At 32.9% G+C, this 27,915-nt stretch overlaps 2 long non-coding RNA genes and 1 pseudogene across 2 annotated transcripts; 1 reads left to right on the top strand and 2 right to left on the bottom strand.

Annotated features, from left to right (window-relative positions):
• The first annotated feature begins 217 nt into the window (after positions 1-217).
• LOC136203834 (glutamate receptor 2.7-like) lies at positions 218-10,088 on the top strand (annotated as a pseudogene).
• Positions 10,089-11,152: 1,064 nt separating this feature from the next.
• On the bottom strand, positions 11,153-13,016 carry LOC136201928 (uncharacterized). The gene is made up of 2 exons (XR_010674210.1): positions 12,819-13,016; positions 11,153-12,256 (listed from the first exon to the last, which is right to left on the bottom strand). It is a non-coding gene; the product is annotated as an uncharacterized lncRNA (long non-coding RNA).
• A 5,615-nt stretch (positions 13,017-18,631) lies between these two features.
• Positions 18,632-21,195, bottom strand: LOC136202940 (uncharacterized). The gene is made up of 2 exons (XR_010674673.1): positions 21,016-21,195; positions 18,632-20,028 (listed from the first exon to the last, which is right to left on the bottom strand). It is a non-coding gene; the product is annotated as an uncharacterized lncRNA (long non-coding RNA).
• Between the last annotated feature and the right edge of the window lie 6,720 nt (positions 21,196-27,915).

The following is a 27,915-nucleotide window of genomic DNA, read 5'->3' as shown; positions in this document are numbered from 1 at the left end:
CACTACTTTCTTTTATAATATAATTTCTATTTATATATTAAAATTACATTTTGGACTAATATTTAAAGTTAAATATGGTTAATATTTTATTTTTTTATAGCATTTTGAATGTGATCCGAATCTTACAATTCGATTTGATTCACGAGTCCCGATTCGTAAAATGAGATTTCGAGTCACGGATCGAATCTCGATTTTAACACCTATGCACAATACGATTATGACACGACAACCTGTTTTTACAGCATTGGAAGCCAATATTGTAATGAAAATTGGAGAAAAAACACAAGTACCTATAATTTCTTATTCTGCAACAAGCCCTTCTCTTACATACATCCCAAGTCCATACTTTTTCAGAGCTACACAAGATGATTCATCTCAAGTCAAACCCATAGCTTCCATAATAGAATCTTTTGGTTGGAGAGAAGTAGTTCCTATTTACATAAACAATGAGTATGGCCCAGGAATTATACCTCATTTGGCTGATGAATTACAAGCAATTGGCACTAATATCCCTTACCGGAGTCCGATTTCTCCGGCGGCTACCAAAGATGAAATTGAGAAAGAGCTTTATAAGTTAATGAGTATGCAAACTAGAGTGTTCATAGTTCACATGCCTTCTTCTCTTGCATCTAAGTTTTTCACCAAAGTGAAAGAGGTTGAAATGATGAGTAAAGGGTATGTTTGGATTGTAACAAATGAGATTACTAATCTTTTGAATTTTTTAGCTCCTAAAGTTATTGATTCAATGGAAGGTGTATTGGGTATTAGACCTTACATTCCAAACTCAAAAGGGTTGCGAAATTTTCGGAGAAAGTTCCAGTTTCAGCAAGAAAGAAAAGTACTAAACATTTATAGACTTTGGGCATATGATGCTACAATTGCATTAGCATTGGCAATTGAGAAATCCGGTACTAAAACGGCATCGTTTGTAATGAAAAGTACATCCCAGAACTACTCAGTAGACATATCACATCTCCCTGTCTCTCAGAATGGTCCAAAACTTATTAAAGAACTATCAAACACTAATTTCAACGGCTTGTCAAGAGATTTTCTTTTTATTAACGGACAGTTACCCTCGTCAGATTTTGAGATAGTTAACGTAGTTGGTAAAGGAGGAAGAAGAATTGGGTTTTGGACACCAAGAAATGGGCTTGTTAGAAATTTGGATAGTACTTCGACTTCAAGTTCCAAGAATGTTGGAAGTTCCAAGAATGTGGGAAGTTCAAGTTCCAAGAATGTTGGAAGTGTGATATGGCCAGGGATTACAACAAGTGTTCCAAAGGGATGGGAGATTCCAACAAATAATGGGAAGAAGGTGGTGAGGATTGGAGTGCCAGTAAAGAGTGGATTTAATTTTTGAAAGTGAGAAGAGAAGATTCAATTGGGTATTGTATAGATGTATTTGATGCAGTTGTGGAAGCATTACCATATGCTTTAAGTTATGAATACATACATTTTTCTAATTAAGATGGTGGGAGTGCTGGGACTTACAATGATTTGGTCTATCAAGTTTACTCTAAGGTAATAATTCTACTCTTCCTTAATTTATACAAGAAATTAATTACGAATCGATGCTTGTAGTTAATTAGCTGTATTATTTTTCGTTACAAATACAATAGTGTGATTTGCAAATTTTTTATTTATTTTTGTTGACTTTTCAAATTTGACCGATAACGACCTCAAAATAAAAATTTGTAAGATTTAGATGATATTTTAAGCAACTTTAATTCTTCAAATTTTTGGTTTTAATGTCATTTAGGTGTTATTTTTTATTAGAGTGAAAATTAATATCTAGAAAGAGAAAACTCCAAAAATGATGATTTTGAAAAATTAAAAAAGTAGAAATATGGCTCTCTGAATTGTCAAATTTAGCTAGCCATTTAGACAGTGACCACTCCAACAAGGTGACATGGCTCTCTAAAATAAATAGCTAGCCATTTTCACTAGCTAAATTTGGCTAGTCTCTTTGGCTAGTTATTTCTATTTTTTAATCATTCTTTCTCTTTCCTCTTTGTATCTTTTTTCTACTTTTTCTTTTTTTTTTCTTTAAATTTAATTACTTCTAATGATAAAATAATCAAATAAAGAGTCAAATAGCTAGCATGGTTGGAGTAAAACATAAATTTGGCTAACTAAATTTGATTAAACTAATATTTTATATTATTTTAGAGAGCCAAATAGCTAGTTAGTTTTGGAGATGCTCTAAACAACTTTAATTCTTGAGAATTTTTATTTTGAGGTTGTTATCGACCAAATTTGGCAAAATCACTAAAAAATGAAAATTTTGTAAACCAAATGGTTGCGTTTGTAATGAAAAATATCATAGGTACTCATCTGCAAATTCATGAAATCACATGATATCTATTTGTAATTAACCCTAGTTTATATAAGGGTTAATTTAAAAAAAATACCCCTGCATTTTAACGTTATCAAGACATTTTCCGTTATTTTGCTAACGACAGTAACCACATGGTTATTTTTGGGCAAAAACACTACAGATACCGGTCCGTGAAAAAGTGCAACCACAATTTTTTTTTTTTTAAATTAACCCCCTTTATATAATACATTTCTAGCCTTCTATACTTCTTCAGAAAAGTCAAACCATTCTCTATCATTTAAAAATGACCTATTTACCTCGGATTAAATGCATCGCTAGTCACTGAGCTTTCATGGTTGTCTCAAAATGGTCACTCAACTTAAATTTGTCTCAATAAAATTATTCAACTTTGAATTTTGTCTTAATAAAATCACTTCAATAACTTCAAGAGTAAGAAGACACTAGAAAAGTGATGTGGTTGTCACATCAACAGTAGTCAACTTTCACGCTGACCGAAATAACATGTGGCTACCATTTCAGTCAGCTAAATGGTAGCCATCTGTCATCTCGATCAGCTACGCAGTAGTCACATGTCGTTTCGACCATCGGCGAAAGTTGACTAGACTCATATGGAAGCCACATCATATTTATGGTATATTTTTGCTTTTGAAGTTGTCAGAGTGACGTTATTGAGAAAAAAAATCAAAGTTGAATGATTTTGCTAAGACAAGTTGAAGTTGAGTGACCATTTTGAGACGACCATTAAAAAAATTCACTGACTAATGGTGCAATCAACCCTATTTACCTTCTAAACTTGATGAAAGTGACTAATTAACAATCCATGTGTTAGAGGAAGATGGCATTTTGGACAAGTTGATCTTACACTTTAAGCAAGTTCAAAATGGGTTAGATTAATGTAAACAAGTTTATACGGAAAAAATATCACTTTAAGAAAGTTTAGAAGGTAAATAGAACGTTTTCAAAATACAGGAAGACAATTGACTTTTTTGAACAAGTACATATAGTCTCGCATCAAACTGGTTCTGAACCGTCCGGATCATGTCACGTGAGTATCATTGTTAAATGTTGCATGATTTGAATGGTCCTAGACCCTTTTCATCTCAGATCACTGTACAAGGTATTTAAAATTTTTAAGGCTACTTTGATATCTTATCCTTTATAAAATATAGACCTAATATATCCCAGCTCCTTCAAGTTGTTCAAAAAATTGCAACCGACTCTCTAAACTTCAAAACATTATAACTAACCCTTCAACTTGCTTATTTGGAACAAATAAGCCCTTAAATTGCTTATTTGGAACAAATAACCCCCTCAAGCTGCTTATTCGGGACAAATAAGCCTTAAATTCGAAAAAACATTCAATATAATATTACAACAAAAATAAAAGAAGTTCAAAATATGAGTTGCTACATTTAACTAATTTTGCTGACACATTAATAAAAATGCAAAAAAAAAAAAAATCCCCAAAATCAGAAATATTAACTTATTTGAGATGTTATTTGTTGTAAACAAAAAAGTCGAGGAGAGTAGTTGTAACATTTTGAAATTGATAGGGTCAGTTGTAGTTTTTGGACAATTTAAATGGGCTGAAGATATATTAAATCTAATCTAGTACAATTATGAACGATAATCGATTTTAACATATGTATAATAGTGTGGTGGGAGATACAACGATAAATATCAACTTTCTAGAATGGTCTCGCACCAAACTGGTTTGGAACCGTTCAGATTATGCCACTTGAGTATCATTGCTAAATGTGGCATGATCTGAATCGTCTTAGACCCCTTTGATCTGAGATCACTATAGAAAGCCGCTATTTTGATATCTTATTATTCTCTATAAAAAATATATTACTTAGGTGATACAATTATGACACGATAATCCATTTTTTTTCACAGAAGTATGATGGTGTGGTGGGAGATACAACAATAACATTAGATAGATCAGTATATGTGGATTTCACATTGCCATACACAGAATCAGGAGTAACAATGGTAGTACCAATAAAGGATAACAATCATAAAAGTGCATGGATTTTCTTGAAGCCATTAACATGGGATCTTTGGATAGCTACTTTCTGTTTCTTTGTTTTCATTGGATTTTCAATGTGGGTTCTTGAACATAGAGTCAATCAAGATTTTAGAGGTCCTCCTTCCCATCAAGCTGCCACTTGCTTCTGGTTTTCTTTCTCAACTATGGTTTTTGCTCAAAGTAAGATCCTTCCTCAATTATTATTTTTTGGGTAATTGCAAATAGATGTCCTTTGGTTTCACGGATTTATAGATCCTTCCTCAATTATCTGTTGTGTTTTTCGTTACAAACGCAACGCTTAGGTTTGTAAAATTTCCATTTTTTATTGACTGTCAAATTTGGCCGACCTCAAAATAAAAAATTTCAAGGATTAAAGACCTAAACCATACACAGCCCCTGAACTTGTCACTTTTGGTCATTTTCTTCCCTGAATTTACGAGACGACCTATTTTCCCCTTCAACTATAGTGGTATTAGCAACTCTCTCTTTTCATTATAAGGGAAACAATCATGACATGTTCTCATTGCAAGCACGCAAGATCATAATAAAAAGGATTGTGCACTACTAAAACAAGCTGCAAATGAGGTTAATATATATAGCACATAAGTTCTCTCATAAAAATTGTATATAGATTCTAAATCATCTACATATATGCAGGATGGTCCCAATATTTCCACGAACACTTGTACTAATGTTGGAACTTGATATTGTTTCTCTTATAATGAAAATAGGAGGTTGCTAATGCAACTTTTAAATAGTTAAGGGGCAAATAGGTCGTTCCGTAGTTCAGGGGCAAAATGATCAAAATTGACAAGTCCAGGGGCTGCGTATGGTTTAAGCCAGAATTAAATGATTTTATGAGAGGGAAAAGTCAATGTTTAGAGAGAGAAACTCCAAAAATAATGATTTTGAAAAATAAAAAAATGTAGTTTCATAGCTAGTATTATGCTAAGGAACTTTAATTCTTGAAAATTTCTATTTTGAGATCGCTATCGGCTAAATTTGGCAAAGCCAACAAAAAAATGAAATTTGAAAACTAGAGGGTTGCGTTTATAATGAAAAATACCAGAGATATCCATATGCAAATCGGTGAAACCACAGAGCATCTATTTGTAATTTACCCTATTATTTTTTAGGGATATGGATGAAATTTGACTCTAACATTTTTAAAAAATGCAGATTCAGTCATAAAGTGTGAAAGGGTAAAAAGTTAACCTTAACGTTTCCAAACAAGATCAATTTTAAACATATGTTACCAAAATTTTGAAAAATATAATTTGACTCTTATTTAATTGTCACAACAGACCTTCCAAACAAGTTTGTTTGGAATGTCTGATGTGATAGTTACATAATAGTAAAACCAGTTTTTCAAATTTTAGATAGTGTACGACTTAAATTGATCTCATTTAAAAACGTTAGGTTTAAATTTGGATTATTTCATACGTTAGGGCTAAATCTGCCATTCATTCGAAATGTTAAGGTCAAATTTGGCCATTATCCTATTTTTATATAATTTATTTGATTACTCAGTTCGAGACTACTTTTTAGGTGACTTTTCTTCCAATTAAAGTTTTTTTATACATTAGGACTTGAACTTGAGATTTCTAACGCTTCAACTTGATATGTAAGTTGGGCTAATACATCTGTTGCTCCCTATACTTGGTCCAAAATTTGTACTACGCTTTGAACTTTCAAATGTTTAAAATGACATCTTATTCTTGTCCAATTGCATCAAATAAACCCTTATTTCTGAATAGAATTCGTTGGATGCAAAAAAAATGACATGCTCCGTCACATGTAAAAGCGCTCGTCACGTGTCAAAAAGAGAATGTCAAAATAGACAAACAATTAGGAACTTTTGGAAGCTCACAGGGCAGTTGATAAGTTAAGGTTATTGAATACAATTAGACAAGATTAGGGGGTACTGAATGTAACTAGATAAGAATAAGAGATTATTGAATGCAATCGGATAAAAATAAGTGATCATTTTGAACTTTGACTAGTTTAAGAGCTGTTGAAGTTTTGGGCCAGGTTTAGAGGGCAACTGATGTATTAAGTCTACATTGGTTCATAAATGTTCAAATGACATTATTAATATTAGAAATGAGATAAGGTATCAAAATAGACACAAGATTTTTAGAAAAAAAAAATCGATTTAGTCATTACATACAAAATAACACAATGCCGGTCATAATATTTGTCAAATGTTGTAATTAAAGTCCTCACTAACAGTAACTGATATATTGGATGACTATATTGTTAACCCTTTAATTACTTAGGTGACACATATTTTAGTTCCAATATCACTTTCATCTTTCAGCAATATGAATTAACAAACACATCAATTGAAAATTGTGTTGTTTTATATATGGGAGCTAAATCAGTTCTTTTCCAAAAATCATAAAGCTATTTTAATACCCTATCTCATTAGAAATTGATACGCTTTACTTTGGGAATTATTCACAAGAATGCCAAATTATGTTAAATTGAAGTCGAGTGGTCATTTGAGATAACCATGAAAGTTCAGTGACCAAAATGATATTGGTCACTGAACTTTCATTATAGTATAAATCATTTGATTTTATTTTGATATCTAAATGTACTCTTGGTCATTGAACTTTCATTTTTATCTCAAATTGATCACTCAATTTCAATTAAATCATTCAACTTCGAATTTTATTTTAATAAAGTCACTTTGACAAATTCAACAGCAAAAAGGCATTGGAAATATGACGTGACTTCCACGTTAGCACTAGCTAACTTTTACCACTGATTGAAATGACACGTGGCTACCATCTAGTTGACAGAAATGATACGTGGTTTCCACCTTTCTGACATGATCGGTCAGCTAGGTCGCAGCTACGTATCATCTAGATGACAGTTACATGTCTTTTTGATCAGTGGTGAAAGTTGACTATTGTTGATGCGGTAGCCACATCACTTTTCTGATGTCATTTTGCCCTTAAAGTTGCTTGAATGACTTTATTAAAACTTGTCTCAAACCGTGACTCAATTTCAATTAAATCATTCAACTTTGAATTTTGTCTTAATAAAGTCACTGTCGTGACTTTAAGAGCAAAAAGACATCAGAAATATGATGTGTCTTCCACGTCAGCACTAGTTAACTTTCATCACTTACTGAAATGACACGTGACTGCCACCTAGCCGAACAAAATGGCATAGCTTCCATCTTTCTGACACGTGTCTTTTTGGCCAGCTAGGTCATAGCTACGTGTCATCTAGGTGGCAGTTACATGTTGGTTCGGTCAGCGGTGAAAGTTGATTACTGTTGATGTGGTAGCCACATCACTTTTCTAGTGTCTTTTTGTCTTTGAATTTGCTGGAGTGGCTTTATTGAGACACAATTCAAAATTGAATGGTTTTATTGAGGCAAATTGAAGTCGAGCAATCATTTGAGATAACCATGAAAGTTCAGTGACCAGACGGTGCATTTAGCCCCGGAATTAATCATACTTCTAACTCAATTTTATGTAATTTACAACAGGAGAAAGATTGGTTAGCAACCTAGCAAGAACACTAGCAATCATATGGTTTTTTGTTGTGTTGATTCTCACACAACAAATGACATGTGGCTAATCAACTTTCACCACCGAATGAAATGACATGTGGCTGTCACCTAGCTAACCGAAATTACACGTGGTTTTCACCTTATGACACGTGCCATTTCAATCAGCTAGGTCACAACTACGTGTCATTTAGCTGCCAGTTACATGTCGTTTCAGTCAGCCGTGAAAATAGATTACTATTGATGTGGTAGCCACACCACTTTTATAATGTCTTTTTGCCCTTTGAAGTTGCTAGAGTGACAAATTGAAGTTGAGTGATTATTTGAGATAACCATAAAAGTTCAGTGACGAAACCGTGCATTTAACCCCAGAATTAATCATACTTCTAACTCAATTTTATGTACTTTACAACAGGAGAAAGATTGGTTAGCAACCTAGCAAGAACACTAGCCATCATATGGTTTTTTGTTGTGTTGATTCTCTCACAAAGCTACACAGCAAGTTTAACAAGTCTTTTAACAGTCCAAAAGTTACTGCCTACTGTTACTGATGTGAATCAACTCATTAGAAATCATGAAAATGTGGGCTACTTAAAGGATTCTTTTGTATTGGGAATCTTGCATAACTTAGGTTTTGAAGATTCCAATCTCAAGGTATATTCTTCTGCTCAAGAATTGCATGATCTTTTCTCAAAAGGAAGCAAAAATGGTGGAATCTCTGCTGCTTTTGATGAAGTTCCATATATAAAGCTTTTTCTAGCAAAGTATTGCTCTAAGCATACAATGGTTGAACCTACATTCATGACTGCCGGCTTTGGATTCGTAAGTTTCTCTCTCGTTTTTCAGTTTAATCGTGATTGGGACGGGGCAACCCGTCGGAGATCCGTCCCGACAGGGACAGAGAATTCCCTATTAGAATGTTCTTGGTGTGGGGATGGGGATTGTTTTGTCTCACGCAAGCGAGGACGGGGATAGGTATCCCACCCAGTGGGGATCCCCAAACTTGTCCTTGATATGTCCCCCACAGGATCTCTGCAAATTCTCCGATTAATTCTCCATTTAACATTTAATTAGATTAGGTCAATTTTATTCTTTGTTTCTACCACTCAACTCCAATTATCCTTATTATTTGTCGTTATACTATGCCAAATGTGTGGAAAAAAAAATAAAAGTTATATATATATATATATATATATATATATATATATATATATATTAAAAAAAATAATGAAATGGGGATGGGGACAAAAAAGGTTCCCATTAGGTTTTGGGGATGGGACGGGGACGGAGAATCCCTGATAGGTCGAGAAACAGGGATGGGGAATATAACTCCCCATCCCATCCCCCCTTTACATCCCTAATTCTGCTCCCCATTCTATAAGTCGTGATTGTGCTAGAATGTTAAAAAGAACTCCAAGTCAGCATCCCAAAATATCAAGTGGCTCATCACTAATAGTTCTATAGGGATTTTTTTTTTTTACCTGTTAGGTCATCTCTTAAATCCAAATTTTTAAATTTGTTTGATCTATTATATCCTCCCTAAATCCGATTTTTTCTATTAGACACAATTTTTTTTAACATGTTAAGAATCTTAAACATAATATAGCTTAATTTTGAGAAGTTTTACATTGATACTTCAAAACTGGTTCCATCCAGATTATAACATGTATATATATACAGAAAAAAAAAATTGAACAATTTATAGCAAAAAATATTTTTTTACAACCCACCTGTAAAATCGCCCAACCGACCAATCCTGTATTTGCCACCGCTAACACGGTTTTGTTTTGGATTATGATTTTGACAGGTATTTGCAAGAGGATCTCCTCTAGTAGCAGATATGTCAAGAGCATTATTGGAAGTGAAAGAAGGAGATAAAATGAAGAAAATAGAAGAAACATGGTTTGGCAAACAAAAAACATGTCCAGATCCAGACACTTCTGTTTCTTCAAATAGTCTTAGTCTCCAAAGTTTTTGGGGTTTATTTTTACTTGCTGGAATAGCTTCTATTCTAGCTTTAATGGTGTTCTTAGCCATGTTCATCTATGAACATAGGCATGTCCTTTATTTCTTCAGAATCTTCAACATCGACCAAGATTCTTTATTTACTCAAAATCTTTGATAAAAAAGACTTGAAATCTCTCAATTTCAAGAATAATGAACAAAGTGAGAGTAATTCTTCTCCAACATAATTCAATGATTCAATTCCCAATAGGCAACCATATGTTCCGTAACGAAGACAGGATTCACTGACCGCGGTGCTCTCTAATGATGTATAATTGATAATTTTTGTGCTTTTATAGGCTAAATTTAAGCCCATGAAAGTTTTCGGTATTTTCGGTAACCAATGAATGCTTAGAATTTAGCTCTTGATTAGCAAATAACGTAGATAGATTTATAATAGAATATTAATTTTATGTATTGCTACCATCGGGTCATATAATAAATATTGTATTTATTGTATCCTGAACTAAACAATAACATTTGTTAAGGAAAGATTGATTGTTGAAAATATGATGAACGTTTTAATTCTATGATTAAAATCTTAATGTTCCTTAAGGGTGACAATTGAAATTCCTCGAGGTTGACGGTTGATATTATTAAACATCTTACATTGCTAAATGAGAAAATTATATGGCTCCTTAAATATGTGAGACAATCTTCACCCTTTGAGGTACCTTTTGGGTTGAGTTAGTCATGGTTCAATGTTGGAGCTCCCGTTGAAATTAGCGTCATGCACCAAATGAATTGGGTGTAAGGATGGGCCTCTGGATCATAACCTATAGGCTAGTTGAGATATGTTGAATGGCCTCCATGACTTGAAAAGGTATAAAAGACATCTTCAGCATTATGTAATATACATTTATAGCAAAATTCTTTGCTGAACTAAACAGAGGCGTTTCATATATTGTGAATGAAACAATATTATTATCCAGTTCAAAATAATTGGAAAGCTGCAATAAGAACACCGCAACCATCTAGCCCTCTGTCCCACGCATCTAAGTATCTACCACCGAAAACTCTCATTTGTTACAGCCTTCTTACATAACATCTTGCCATACACCCCATGACAAAAGATGTTAGAATTTATAACCATGAAAATCTTCGAAACTAAATACAGTTCAATTATCTTCGACAACAGGTAAGCGCAAGCAAATACAGTATAGACCGTCAACATAACAAGTAGGGATTAATACCACCTAATAACATTTCAAATTCAGTATTAATCATCAAAAACAGAAGCAGCATTCACATCTCAGTTGCAACCTCATCTACCATTAATATCCATAACTATAAGCCAACAATATGATCAGTACACCAATACAAAACGAAAAATAAAAAAAGAAACCGGATAATGCTCTATTTTTCACTATTATCAATCTCTACAAATCAATATTGGAACATGAAGAAATTGAATCAAACTGAATATAGCCAAGAAAGCAATTCAATCAAAGAGATTTGTTACCGAATTGGTGGTGTTTTGGACAGCCTCCTTGTGAAGTTTCCTTACTTCTGAGTGAACCTCGTGCTTGACTTCCATTGCTTCATTTAGTTACCTAGCATGCTTTGCACCAGCCTCCGCCAAAAGCTTGCTTGATTTCAAAAGCTATGTTGACTCTCCATATTGGAGTTTATCTGCCAAATCCATTGCACAGTTGTATTCAGCAACACGAATTACTCTCTTTTTCTTCTTGTGTCACACTTCTCCTAATAAGAATTTTGTATAGCTTCATGACTATCATTTGTTGATAGACGGGATGCTGACCGAGTTGCAATATCTAACCCTGATCGAGTTGCAGTATTGCTCTCTTTTTTTTCTTGTGTCACACTTCTCCTAATTTAGGCAAAACAACTTTACAAGGAGTTGTAAGCTCGCTCTCATTGAATTGCACTTCTTTGTCCCTGGAATATCCAAACTTTGCTTCTGCAGGAAGTTTCTCTCCTTGGTGCTCTTCTCGTTTAACTTGGGCCTTTAGACATTGATTCTCATGACATGGTTTCTGCAAACTCCTCATATATATGGACATGGAAGTTTGACTCCCCTCCATATTTGAAAACAAGGAAATGTCAAACACGAACAGAGTAGTAGTCTACAAATTCATGCCAACCATTATGAAACCATAACTTGCTGTCAATTTTTTCGAGTTCCACCACCCATATACAGCCATTAGGTCCACTCTTTATTTCTTCACAAACACAATTGGGATTTTCTGTAGGCCAAAAAACAAGTCAGCTCATATAACTTCCTCTTTGGTCACTCGAAAACCCCTCAAATACATCAACCGGTCATCTTCGGAGACACTTTTTGAAGGATCCCAGCCCCATAATCCACCTAGAGGGAAGTCAAAATCCAGTGCTCCTGCCACAATGTTCACAGAAAGATAAGATTCGAAAGACATCATTGCATCTTGTATCGAAAAATTAAGTAGTTGAGCATTTTGCACAACTAATTTAAAAATAGCAAACATATACCCATCAATGATTTTAAAGGATGTAAAACAGAAAGATAAGAAAAAAGGAAGCATAAAAGTGAAAGATATCACATGTATGTGTATAGAAAACAGTCAAACAGACCTGTACCATAACCGAAAAACAGCCAAACAAGATAAGATTATTGGACTTTATAATCCCAAGTTCTTCTCGCAAGCAAAGGATAGGTTGATTTTCTCATTAAAACCCAAGTTTTAGAATGCTAGCATAAACTTGCTATGAACTTGCTCATGACAAATTGAAGATTGTTTCAATTTTGTCTGTTAAAATCAATTCTTACCATTGACATCAATTACTTACTATAAACCTTCAACTCAATTCAAAATCAAAATACAAAGTGTCATTCTAATGAACGCCAATAAGTAAAATAAACTAAAAAGTGAACCAAACAAAAGAAGTAAAATAAATTTAAATTACGAAATGGAAATTACCCAATCGTGTAGATAATTTTATATAGGTTCATGACTATCAGTTGATACACAGAGATGCAGATTTAATTGTAACCCTAGTCGCATAAACAGCACAGCAAGTTTCCATCGGAGATATCAATGTCTGTAGCAGGGAACGCCGATTTACACCGATGCACGGCGAAAAATGAGGAGTGGTCATTGGACGGCGCAGAGTTTCGATAGATAGAAACCCTTATGCTTATATAATGTAGGTCTACCAAGTTCCTTTTCAAACAATTTTTTTCATATAGACCAAATTGCCCTTATGTAATGCAGATCAAATTGTTCCTATGTGAAGTCACTCCAATTTTGACAAAATTAAATTTTTATTTGGAAGTACTTAATTATTTATTTTTGGCTTAATACATCATTTGCCCTTTGAACTTATTCAAAATAATTGATTAGCTTCCTAAATTTTCAAAGTGTCTCGATATTAAAATGTAATTAATTAATCACTCGATTGTAAAAAAGTAAGTCAAATGAGAAAAATATGTTACACACATCTTAAAAAAGTAAAACGACCAAAATTGGAGTATGCGATTATAATATTAGAGAAGAAAATGTTTTATAGTTGAATAAGTAAGAAATTCTTTTTTAACATGTTTTAATCTATTTTGTAAAGTTTCACATGTAATAACATTCTAAAGCAAGTGTAACATATCTTCCGCATTTGACTTACTTTTTTACAACCGAATTATTAATTGATTACATTTTACGCAAGTTCAGGGGCTAACTGAACATTTTATGCAAGTTCAGGGGCTATCGAAACACTTTGAAAGTTCAGAGGGGCAATCAACCATTTTGGACAAGTTTAGGGGCAAATGATGTATTAAGCCTTTATTTTTTATCTCATTAAGTCATTCATGACTAAATTAGTAAGTTGTGAGCATCTAATTCTGTTAAAAATATGTTATTTACTTCATCTATATTTGAAATTATTAAAAAAAAATTACAGTTTAAATTAAGATTTTTACAATTTTCTTATAACCAACTTATACATTCAAAACTGCTTTCAAATAGTAAAAAAATATCAATTTCGAATACAAATACAATGAATAACAGTCTGATAACCGAATTTTATGTTCATTTTTTTTCTTTTTGTCATGAATGACTTATTGAGACAAAAAATAAATGATCAAAGACTTAATATATCAAATAAATTATCAAGGGCTTAATGAACCAAAAAATGAAAGTTTTGAGGCCTAATGATGCTTTTTGCCTTATGTTTGGTTGCTCACTTTCATGCTATTGTTTGTTTTTTCACTTTAAAATGAGAGTTTTAGGTTTTTGGTTAGATCATGTGTAAAAGAGTGCCAAAACTTAACAAATAATCTCAAAATATAATATTTTATTGTTTCTTTCATCCACATCACTTTTGACAACATTTACTTAAAAAATGATCCAACAGAAGTTGCTTGAAAAGTTGCCATTATAATCCTACAATTTATTATTTTATTATAAAATTAAAAATAAAAGACTACAGATTTTATTATTTCTAAGAGAGGAACTACATATTTTATATTAAAAAAAAATAATAAACAAGGTTGCCAAAAGATTGCCAAAAATTGGCAACTTTGCTTGGCACCCACAATCACTCCAATAGTGGGCACCCTTTAAAAGTTGTCAAATCTGATACACATCAGTTGACACTCTTTTGGGCACCCTCAATTGGAGATGCTCTTAGGGACTTCATATTTGCCTGTTACACCTTAAAGGTAGTCTTTTACAAAAGCAGCGAATTCATGTTTTTTGGAAGAGCAGTTTTTTCCAACAGCATCAGCAACATCAACATCAAATAGTAGGTAAAACAAACGTGTCTTTAGTGTCCGTTTGTTTCTATTTTTCGGAATAAAAAATGTTGGCTTAATGCATATTTACACCTTTAAACTTGGTACAGTAAAACCTTCATAAGTTAATACTCGATAAATTAATAACCTTTCTGATCCCGACTTGGACTAGTTCAGTAATTTTATACTCGATAAATTAATCTCTCTATAAATTAATAAAATTTCATGGTTCCAACATTATTAATTTATAGAGGCTTTACTGTATGTTTTACCTGTTGGCACTCTGAAATAAAATAACATATCACACACCTATAGTTGGCTTTAAAAACATATCACGTACTTATACTTGGCTTTAAATACCTATCACACATCTATAATTGGCTCATTCGGACCTCTGCACACAAAATCGTTGATATGTCATCTTTGACAGTTGAGGTGGCATGCGTACTATAGAAAGAAAAAAAAAGTGCGTGAATTCGTTTCTGTATACCGCCTCATCTGCCAAAGATGACAAATCAACGATTTTGTGTGCAGAAAGACTGAATGAACCAACTATAGGTATGTAATAAGTTTTTAAATCAATTATAAGCATTTGGTAGATTTTTAAAGCCAACTAGAAATGTGTGATAGATTATTTTAAAAGTTAAAGGTGTCAATAGGTAAAACGTGCTAAGTTTAAGAGTTTTAATTATTTATATAATAATTTATTTATTAAAAGTTAAATAAATAAATAAAATTAATCTTGATTATTCTGCAATTAATCTCCAGAGGACCTATCCACCCAACTAACACTTAGGTGTCGTTTGGTACGTTGTAATGAATGCTCATTACAATGTATGTTCATTACCATATTTAGATTAGTGAATTGTTTTTATCGTAATGAAATTGCAATTACATCACTCAATTTTTCTTTACAAATTTATGTAATGGAGATTACATAAAAAATAGACATAAATTCTCATTACAACTAGCTCGAATATATATTTTATTATTTATATTTATTATCCACAATTCTTATTAAACGGCAAAACATAAGATGAAAACATGAAAAATATGAAGAACATGGAAATGTGAAAATCGAAAAACATGAAAAATAGAAACGGAAAATATGAAAAATGAGAAAAAAAACATGAAACACGAAAAATGAAAAAAGAGAAAAACGCAAAAGATGGAAAAAACGTGAAAATGCAGAAACGGAAAATAGAAAAGATGCGAAAAATGCAAAAAATGCAAAAAAAAAGAGAAAAACGTGCAAACGCAAAAATGGAAAAAAACAAACAAAAATTAATAAGTTTTTAACTATCATTAGTAAGTTTTTGGGTCTGTGGTGGGGTACCAGCATTGCTGGGATGTTCGCCGCTTACCTTTCCTTACAATCTTTAATAAAAAATATGAAAATTTGAGAATAATTAAAGTTTCTGTCAACATTTGACTAAACATAAGTATTGTAAATTACATTTCACCAAACAAAACCTTCCTGTTTTGTACAACCTTGAAATAAATAATACACTTTTACCTGACTTAAATTTTCACACTCACAGTTCTACTAATTTTTTCTTTTAGAAACAATTTTTTAATAACTAATATAATCGATTGAATACTACAAAGTATAATTGAACTAAAAACGAATTATATAATAATCGTGTTATGTAATTTATATACTCCAATTCAAACCGAGTTGGTTTTATAAGAAATTAACAGCCTGACTAAAAACTACATCGAATGCAGGAGAACTACTGCATAACAATTATTCTATGCACTTTAAATTATTGTTTCACTGGCTCAACAAATTTCAAACTCAACCACAGAGTGACTGCTAAATTCTGAAACCCTAGAAACATTTAGCAGCTCGGTTAAGCTCTATTCTGTCGAAAAAACAAGACGAAAACAAAATATTCAAGAAATCTACTTCGACTTTCGCTGGGTATATCGTAAAATTCCATATACATCAAAAATGCCTAGAGGAAAAACAGGATCAGTTGCTGCCCTCACTGCAACATTTGCCACCGCAGTCACGTTGACTGGAGGGGTGAAAAGGGGTCCGACCACCGGAAGCTGCTTCAGTGGTTGTGCATTTTGTAGAAGCTGCAGTTATGTGCAAAAAAATTAGTCAATCACCAGAACAAAAACGAAAAACCGAGAAACCGAAAAATCGTTGAGACGACATTGATTATTCCTTTATAGGACATAGGAAGGGAACATGATATTTTGACTTGATTTAAGTAGGCTGATAATTTTTACTCAGACAACACGGTTTACAGAAATAACCTGTTTGACACGACTCGTTTGATACGGTTATCATTTTTGTTGCATTTATAGCATATATAATATTCCACATGACACGATTAATGACGCAACAATCCGTTTCGACACTCCTAGATTTCAGGCGATGTGATTAGATCCAATCTCAGGTCATGACAGTCTAATGGGCTATCCAGCTAACTCTCAGAAAACTTGATGGTCGGATGGATTACATTTATTTATCCGTAGGCCAATTGGCCCGAAATCTTTGCATAGCTCCGAGGAAGCTTCAGCAATGAGTGTTGAATGGAACAATATCAATGGTTGTTCCTCACCGACCAATGAACATACATTTGGCTTGAGTAATATGCCCTAATCCATCGGCGACTATGAGGCAAGCATCTTGTCTTGGGAAAGTGAGGGGGATGTCTACACAGGAATCAAGCCCTATTGACACTAAGAAACCGCCGAGTCCATAGTGCGTGCTCCTACAAAGGTCGAGGTTTGATACACAGAGGGATCTTGCGGGGCGGTATTCGGAATGGAATGAGTATTAGTTTGGGTTCAGCTATATTCTCGGAAGTAGGACTTGTAAGAACGCTCTATACAGGGATCAAGCCCTATAGACACTAAGAAACTGCTGAGCCCATAGTGCGTGCTCCTACGAGGGTCGAGGTTTGATACACAGAGGAATCTTGCGGGACGGTATTCGGAATGGAATAACAAGTATTAGTTTGGGTTCAGCTATATTCTTGGAAGTAGGACTTGCAAGAACGCTCTATAGGGATCAAGCCCTATGGACACTAAGAAACCGCCGAGCCCATAGTGCGTGCTCCTACGAGGGTCTATGTTTGATACACAGGAATCTTGCGGGACGGTATTCGGAATGGAATAACGAGTATTAGTTTGGGTTCAGCTATATTCTCGGAAGTAGGGCTTGTAAGAACGCTCTATACAGGGATCAAGCCCTATGGACACTAAAAAACTGCCAAGCCCATAGTTTTTGGCTGACTCCATTTAAGTACACTATTGCATAAAAGACATTTATAGGAAAATTCTTTGCTGAAATAAACAGCTAGGCTTCACCACAAAGTTTTTAACGTTCGGACTCCATTTAAGTAGGTGACAAATGGCTTCAAGTACACTATTGCATTGGAGCAGATGCCCAAACACACATTCTCCATAGATAGATCTTTGCAGAAATTGCTACATTAGAACTTAAAAAATCTGATTATCCACCCAAAATAGTTTGAAAGCTACAATAAGGCACACAGCAAACCATCTAGCAGGTACTATGAGCCCTCTGTCCCACGCATCGATCTAAGTATCTAACAAGCTTGCTTTGTTCACCTGAAAACTCTCATTTGTTACCTCCTTCTTACATAATATCTTCCCATACATACACTCCATGCCAAAAGGTATTAGAATTTTTGGGATCAAAATTAAGGGTGGATAAGCTCAACATGTAAAAGTTCAAGTTTAGGTAAAAGTAAAACTGAACTATAACGGAAATGAACATGTAAGATGTAAATAAGATGAGCTAACAATCGCATTTCACATAAACATCCACTTGCACGAGGTCACATTATGAATCGATGTGGAGACTGTATAGTGCAAGCAAATACAGTACAATTAGCTTCGACAACACGTAAGCACAAGCAAATACAGTATAGACCGTCAATATAACAAGTAGATATTAGTAGCAGCTAATAAGATTTCAAATTCAGTATTAATCATCAAAAACAAAAACAGAAGCATTCACATTAATTAGTTGCAATCTCATCTACCATTGATATCCATAACGATAAACCAACAATATCATCATCAGACCAATACAAAACCAAAAATAAAAAAAGAAACAGGATTATGCTCTATTTTTCACTATCATCAATCTCTCCAAATCAATATCAGAACATGAAGAAATTGAATAATGGTCTAGGCTCTGTTTTATCCATAGTGCCTGCCAAATTGAATATAGCCAAGAAAGCAATTCAAGCAAAGAGATATGTTGCCCAATTGGTGGTGTTTTTGACAGTCTTCTTGTGAAGTTTCCTTACTTCTGAGTGAACCTCGTGCTTCGCTTCCATTGCTTCATTTAGTTACCTTGCATGCTTTGCACTCCACCAAAAGCTTACTTGATTTCAAATGATATGCTGACTCTCCGTATTGGAGTTTAACTGCCAAATCCATTGCAGTTTTCTTCACAGTTGTATTCAGCAACAAGAATTACTCTCTTTTTCTTCTTGTGTCACACTTCTCCTAATAAGAATTTTGTATGGCTTCATGACTATCTGTTGTTGATAGATGGGATGTTGATCGAGTTGCAGTATTGCTCTCTTTTTCTTCTTGTGCCACACTTCTCCTAATATAGGCAAACCAACTTTACAAGGAGGAGTAGTAAGCTCGCTCTCATTGAATTGCACTTCTTTGTCCCGAGAATATCCAAAGTTTGCTTCTGTAGGAAGCTTGGTGCTCATACTCTCCGAGAATCAGAACCAAACATTTCCACAAAGCTACTGTCTTCTTCTTCTTGTTTCACTTAGGCCGCCTTTAGACATTGATTATCATGACATGGTTTCTGCAAACTCCTCATATACATGGACATGAAAGTTTGACTCCCCTCCATATTTGAAAACAAGGAAATGTCCAACACGAACAGAGTAGTAGTCTACAAATTCATGCCAAGCATTATGAAACCATAACTTGCTGTCAATTTTTTCGAGTTCCACTACCCATATACGGCCATTGGGTCTAGTAAGTGAAGCCAATAGAAGAGAGTTCTTTCCCATATTTCTTCACAAACTTTATTGGGATTCTCAGTATTCGAGTTCCACTATCCATAAATGACCATCGGGTCTAGTAAGTGTAGAAATTGAAGAGAGTTCTTTGCCATATTTCTTCACAAAATTTATTGGGATTCTCTTGATGGACACGTATTCTTTCCCCCTACCCTAAGAAATGGTGTGAGACGCCATGATCTGGAAACAAATTAAAGGTCTTGACGTAGAGAATTTGTTACATAATTTTCCCAAGCCCCTCAGAAGTGACATAAAGCGTCATTTGTGGAAGGTGAGTTCCCTTCCCATACAGCCATTGGGTAAAGTAAGAGTAGCAATATAAAAGAGTTATTTCCTTTATTTCTCAACCAACAAAATTGGGATTATCTGTAGGCCAAAAATCAAGTCAGCTCATATTATATAGACCAAAAATTTCCATAAAGAATTGAGAGTTCTACACATCATTTATAAACCTTTCCAGCCAAACAAGTTAAGATTATTAAACTTTATAAACCCAAGTTCTTCTCGCAAGCGAAGGAAAGGTTAAAATTTTATTTTCTCATTAAAACCCAAGTTTTAGAATGCTGGCATCAACTGCTATGAACTTGCTCTTTGTTATTGTTTTCATTAGTTTATGGATGGTTATACTTTAGCATTGAGTAATTGAACATATGGTTTGTGCTTTATTGCTCTCACACCTAGCTAGCTTATGAGGTATGTGCACGGAACCGGAAACCGAAAAGCGTTTTAAATATTAAAAATATAATAATATATTTAAAAAACAAGAACAAATAACAAGATGAAGAAAGAAAGTCCAAGTTCAATCGAGATTCCTGGGACAGAAATTAGAGGAGAAAGAAATTATGAGTCAAATAGGAATTTTTAGTTTTCATAATCTTATAATCTTAGACTGAACTGGAATCGTAAAATATAAAGTTTGAATTTCTAAAATTTTGGTAGTTCTGGAAAAGGTAGAGGAAACAGTTTTTCATATTTTGGTAATTGCAGGAAACATTTAGTATCATTTTCTGGGAGTTTTTCGGAAAAGCTGAAACCCGTGTCATGATGAGTTTCAGTGCATCATAAGAAGGTCACGTTTTTCTTCCTTTATTTCAAGGATATTGTGTCTAATATATACATTTTAATTTGAGATTTTCTTCTGAACTAATTCATGACAAATTGAAGATTGTTTCACTTTTGTCTTTTAAGATCAATTCTTAACATTGACAATAATTACTATAAACCTTCAGCTCAATTCTGAATCAGAAAACAAAGTGCCAAAGAAAAACTTACTGGGATTACTCCAGCCATTCTAATCAGAATACAAAGTGCCAAAGAAGTAAAATAAACTTTAAATTAGGAAACGAAAATTACCGGCAAACAACAGCGGCTGCAAATACCCGAGGGTGAAGATAACTTTGTATAGGTTCGTGACTATTAGTTGATACCCGAGATGCTGATTTAATTGTAACCCTAATCGCAATCGGATCCTATAAACAGCAAAACAAGTTTCCATCGGACATATCAATGTCTCTACCATGGAGGGAGCACAGATGCATGTCTCTACCTCAAAACCTTAACTGAACTTTCGATAGAAACCCTTATGAAGTACCAAATTGATATGTAATGTAGGTCTACCAAGTTCCTTTCCAAACAATTTTGTTCATATAGACCAAATTGCCCTTATGTAAAGTAGCTCAGTTTTTTTTGGGTATTGCTATATACTTAAGGTTATACATTCCACCGCACTCTTTTGATATTTATGCCCTCCTCACAATTTCAAACCAATAACCAAAAACTCTCAAATCATCTCTAGCTTTCGAAGCTTTTTATAAAACCCCACCTAAAACGACATGCCGACAAAGAAAGGAAGGGAAAAAGGCTTAATGAATCTTCGGATAAGTTTTTTTTAAAAAAATATATGTCCGAAATCACCGGTTTCGCCTCCGAAATCGGAGGCGGAACCCGTTTTTTTTTTCCTAAACAGAACTCCGACGTCGTTGCCACCATGGGCGGAACAGACGAACTTTTTGTTCCACCGTGGTGGCAACGGCGTTGGACATGCTTTCCACCGTAAGGTGGAAAGTATGGCGCACTCGTTCCACCATTAGGTGATGGTGGAACGAGCGGCGCATCCGTTTAGGCTTATTCCTTAAAAAAAATTCAAAATTTTAAAAACGAATTTTTAATTTAAATTTATATCGTAAGATTATCTCGTGTTCGAAATCATGGTCTTCGGGAATACTCTGGTCCATTTTCGTCAAATTCGGGTTTTTAGGATTGGAAGAGAAAGAGAGAAAAAAATTTTGAGATTTTGAAAAAAATAAAATGAGAAGGGCATAAATGTCAAAAGGGTGCAGTAGATGAAAAAAAGTCGCAGTATATAGCAGTTCACATTTTTTAATGTAGTTTCTGATATCTCGTGTAAGGGGAAAATATCAAATTTGACCCTAACATTTTTAGTACGGTGCAGATTTAACCTTAACGTACAAAATTATTTAATTTAACCGTAACGTTTTTAAGTAAGATAAATTTTAGTAGTATGTTACTGAAAATTTGAAAAGATTGCTATGATTATTATTTAATAGTCAGATCTGACCTTCCATACATTAATTATGTCCAAAATATTTAATGATTAAAAAGAGAAAGCTTTAAAAATTATGATTTTAGAAAATAAAAAACGTCATTCTATAGTAAATATGGTACTAAAGAAATTTAATTCATTGAATTTTTTTATTTTAAGATCATCGACGGTTAAATTGGTAGTGTCAACCTAAAAAATCATTGGTTTTATAAACAGACGATAACTTCAATCATCTTTTTGTAAGAAAAAAAAAACAAAAACGCACATCTGTGAATCAGCGAAAAAGCACGTTGATTTTTTTTTAAATTATCACTAAAGTTATTAGTAGGTAAAAAAACATCTAGATGTTAATTGGTCAATATTCGCTACTCTTAGAATATCTTCAAAAGACTCTTAGCCTGCTCTCTGTTAACATAATATAAATAATTGGCTCTTAGTGATTTAAGAGTGACTAATACATATCATTTCCAATAATACTTTTCATATTCGCTCGTTATTTATTATTTTATCATTAAAAATATTAATTATTGTTATATTTACACAAATATTTTATTACTTATTTTGTACTAATTGCATATCAGTTTGTTAAAAAAAATCATATTTTATGCGATTTAATAATAGAACGGGAGATTAATATTTATAAATTCTTCGAAAAATTAATTAATTTACTACATCAAAAAAAAATTAATTAATTTATATTATTAATTTTAAATAGTATAATACATATTTTATTTGAATATATATAACAATTTGATGATAACAAATAAAAAATGCAAAAATACAAATCCTATTAATCCTGGAGGGCTCTGTCCGCCCGATTAGCGCCTAACTTTTTTACAATCTTGCTCACATATGAAGTGTAGATGAAAAGATTTATGACCAAGAAGACAATTTGATGAAATATTTCTCAAATTGATCCAACTTGGCAATGATATGGATAAAATTGCTCTTAGTTCGTTGGTTGTACATAATGATAAAAATTTGCACTACAAAAAAACGGCTTTTAAAGAGGGTATATATTCTCACTAAAAGCCTAAATATCCTCATAAAAGTGTTCTTAATGAGAATAATTATTCTCATGGGGCCCTTCATTACTGGGTCCCTTACTAAATTTATCAACGATATTAAAATTTATCCTCATTATAAAAGTTACAATGATAAATTTATCCATATTAAAATAATTTCTAGTGATAATAAAAACTTCTCATTAAAATATTTGTAATGATTAAAATATATTCTCATTGATTATTTATAATGATACAAAATTATGTCATTTAAATGACATAATCATTTCTCATGACGATATTTGTAATAGTTAAAATATATTCTCATTAGAATGTCTATAACGATACAAAATTATGTTATTTAAATAAGTAATAATGACATAATCACTTCTCATTAAAATATTTGTAATGATTAAAATATATTCTCATTAGAATGTTTATAATAATACATAATTATATCATTACTTATATTATACAAAAAATATATTTGTTACCAGAAATTAATAATAATGTTAAAAAATATTCTCATTAATGTTTTTATAATAATAAAAACTCTTCTTATTATACCATAATATAGAATGTAAAAACTATTCTCACTATAAATATTTATAATGATTTAAAAATCTCTTATTGTTTTATCTATAGTGCCTGCCCAAACTGAATATAACCAAGAAAGCAATTCAAGCAAAGAGATCTGTTACCGAATTGGTGGTGCTTTCGACAGCCTCCTTGTGAAGTTTCCTTACTTCTGAGTGAACCTCGTGCTTGACTTCCATTACTTCATTTAGTTACCTAGCATGCTTTGCACCAACCTCCGCCAAAAGCTTGCTTGATTTCAAATGCTATGCTGACTCTCCGTATTCTGCCAAATCCATTGCACAGTTGTATTCAGCAACACTAATTACTCTCTTTTTCTTCTTGTGTCACACTTCACCTAGTAAGAATTTTGTATGGCTTCATGACTATCTGTTGTTGATAGACGGGATGTTGGTCGAGTTGCAATATCTAACCCTGATAGAGTTGCATATTGCTCTCTTTTTCTTCTTGTGTCACACTTCTCCTAATATAGGCAAAACAACTTTACAAGGAGGAGTTGTAAGCTCGCTCTCATTGAATTGCACTTCTTTGTCCCTAGAATATCCAAACTTTGCTTCTGCAGGAAGCTTCTCTCCTTGATGCTCATACTGTCTTCTGCTTCTTGTTTCACTTGGGCCTTTAGACATTGATTATCGTGACATGGTTTCTGCAAACTCCTCATATACATAGACATGAAAGTTTGACTCCTCTCCATATTTGAAAACAAGGAAATGCACGAATAGAGTAGTAGTCTACAAATTCATGCCAACCATTATGAAACCTAACTTGCTGTCAAATTTTTCGAGTTCCACTACCCATATACGACCATTGCATCCAGTAAGTGTAGCAATAGAAGAGAGTTCTTTCCCATATTTCTTCACGAACTTTATTGGGATGCTCAGTATTCAAGTTCCACTGCCCATAAATGACCATCGGGTCTAGTAAGTGTAGCAATAAAAGAAAGTTCTTTCCCATACTTCTTCACAAACGTTATTGGGATTCTTTGGATGGACACGTATTCTTTCCCCCTACCCTGAGGAAGGGTGTTAGACGCCATGATCTAGAAACAAATTAAAGGTCTTGACGTAGAGAATTTGTTACAGAATTTTCCCAAGCCCCTCAAAAGTGACATAAAGCGCCATTTGTGGAGGGTAAGTTTCCTTCCCATACGGACATTGGGTCCCGTAAGTGTAGCAATATAAGAGAGTTGTTTCCTTTATTTCTCAACCAACAAAATTGGGATTATCTGTAGGCCAAAAATCAAGTCAGCTCATATTATACAAACCAACAATTTCTATAAAGAATTGGGAGTTCTACATATCATTTATAAACCCAAGTTCTTCTCGCAAGCAAAAGGAAAGGATAAATTTTTATTTTCTCATTAAAACCCAAGTTTTAGAATGTTGGCATCAACTGCTATGAACTTGCTCTTTGTTGTTGTTTTCATTAATTTATGAATGGTTATACTTTAGCATTGACTTAATTGAACATATGATTTATGCTTTATTGCTCTCACCTAGCTTATGAGGTATGTTTCACAGATACGGAAACGGGAAAGGTAATTTCTAAAGAACACAGAGAAAACTGGGAAATGTAATTTCTAAAAACATAGAAGACGGAAACTGGAAAATGTAATTTCTAAAAATCATAGAAAACGGAAAATCTTAAATATTAAAAAAATAGGGACATATTTTTAAATATAATAATATATTTAAAAAAAACAAGAACAAAAAACAAGATAAAGAAAGTCCAAACATAATTGAGATTCAAGGGCATGAATTATAGCAGAAAGAAATATAGGTAAGCTCCAAGGAATTATCAGTCAAATAGAAAAAATTCATAATTTTAGACTGAACAGGAATTGGAAATTATAAAGTTTGAATTTCTAGAATTTTAGTCCAAATAGGCAAAGAAAACTGTTTTCATATTTTGGATAATTATGGAAATGTACCCAGAAATGTTTAGTATCAGTTTCAGAGAGTTTCTCTGTGTTTCATGATGAGTCTCCGTGCATCATACGAGGGTGACATTTTTCTTCCTTTATTTCAAGGATACTGTGTCTAATCTATACCTTTTAATTTGATATTTTCTTCTGAAGTAATTCATGACAAATTTAAGATTGTTTCAATTTACCATTTGACAATAATTAGTATAAACCTTTCAGCTCAATTCAGAATCAAAATACAAAGTGACAAAGAAACAGTTAGAGGGATTGCTCCAGTTATTCTAATACAGGCAGGGTGGTTCTATCACTATGCAAAGCCAAGAAGTAAAATAAACTACCAAGTGAAGCAAACAAAAGAAAAGAAGTAAAATCGAAATGAAAATTACCGGCAAACAACAGTGGTTGCAAAGATCCGAGGGTGAAGATGATTTTGTATAGGTTCATGACTATCGAATTGATACACGAGATGCTGATTTAATTGTAACCCTTGATACACGAGATGCTGATTTAATTGTAACCCTAATCGCAATCGGATCCCATAAGCAGCACAACAAGTTTCCATAGGAGATATCAATGTAGGGAACACCGATGCACGGCGAAGAAGGAGGGGTGGGTCATTGCACGGCAGAGAAGACCCAAACCCTTATGAAGTAATGTAGGTCTACCAAGTTCCTTCCCGAATAACTTTGTTCATATAGTCCAAATTCACCTTATGTAAAGTCATCTTGATATTTTTTTTTTTTGTCAATGTAGTTTCTCATATTTCGTGTAAGGGACAAATGACAAATTTGACCTTAATATTTCTAGTAGAGTGCAGATTTAATCTACGTATAAAATTATTTAAATTTAACTCCAATGTTTTTAAATAAGATCAAATTTAGTCATGTGTTATTGAAAATTTGAAAAAACTAGTATGATCATTATTTATCTGTCACATCATACCTTCCAAACGTCAATTACGTCTAAGATATTTATGTCTTGTTTGGTAAGATGTAATGACCTTCGTAATGGAATGACCATTACATTGAAGGCTCGTTACCATGTTTGGTTGCATGTTACAGTTTTGTTGTAATGGAATGAGAAAACCATGAGTTAAATTTTATTGAACAAATCTTGTAATCCTCATTACATAGAAAAGGGTAAATAATTTATTAGTCCCCTGATTTTTACCTAACACACTGTTTATTCCATCTATTTTGAAAAATACATTATATGTTCGGTTACAAGTCTAAAAAAACTAGACAAAATGATCAAAGGGTTCATATTTACAAAAGTTAGGGACCTTATAATGTGTTTTTCAAAATAGGAGGATTAAACAGTGTGTTAGGTAAAAACTATGAGACTAATAAATTATTTACCTCATAGAAAAATGACTTGAATTCTTATTACATCCAAAACATGTAATCCTAATTCTAACTTTAAAAGCTTCATTGAACCTCTCATTTGTCAAATCTCACATCTCAATCTAACCTCTCATTTTTGTCAAAAACGCAAAAGGTAGAAAAACATGAAAAATTGAAACGAGAAAAAAAGGGAAACCGGAAAAAAGGAGAAAATAGGAAGACGGTGAAAAATATTGAAAATGGAAATTAAGAAAAACGAGAATAATGTAAAAAAAAGTATGAAAAAACGAAAAACTATACACTAATTTATTGAATTCGGTTAATCTAATTTTGTAACCGATTTCGATTCGATTTTTTGCATTTTCTTGTTTTTCATGTTTTTCACTGATTTTAATTATGTAAATAAAATTTTATTCTTACATTTAATTAAGAAAAACAAGTATTGTAATGGTAATTACATTCCACCATTTTCTTTTTATTTTTCAGAATCACAATTACATTGCATTACATTACAACTTTGATTACATTACGACTTTAATTACATTACATTGCATTACGGTATACCAAACAGACGCTTAATGTTTAAAGAGAGAAAACCCCAAAAATTATGATTTTAGAAAATAAAAAACATGATTCTATAGTAAATATGATACTAAAGAAATTTAATTTTTAGATTTTTTTAAGATCATCAACGATTAAATTGATAGTGTTACTTAAAAATCATTAGTTTTCTAAACGGACGATAACTTCAATCCTCTTTTTGCACCAAAAAAAAAGAACAAACAGAAACATCGATATCTGAATCAACGAGAAAGCAGTTGA

The sequence above is a fragment of the Euphorbia lathyris genome, chromosome 8, assembly GCF_963576675.1.
Source record: "Euphorbia lathyris chromosome 8, ddEupLath1.1, whole genome shotgun sequence".
Lineage (NCBI taxonomy): Eukaryota > Viridiplantae > Streptophyta > Magnoliopsida > Malpighiales > Euphorbiaceae > Euphorbia > Euphorbia lathyris.
This window is presented reverse-complemented; position numbering and strand designations above follow the sequence as displayed.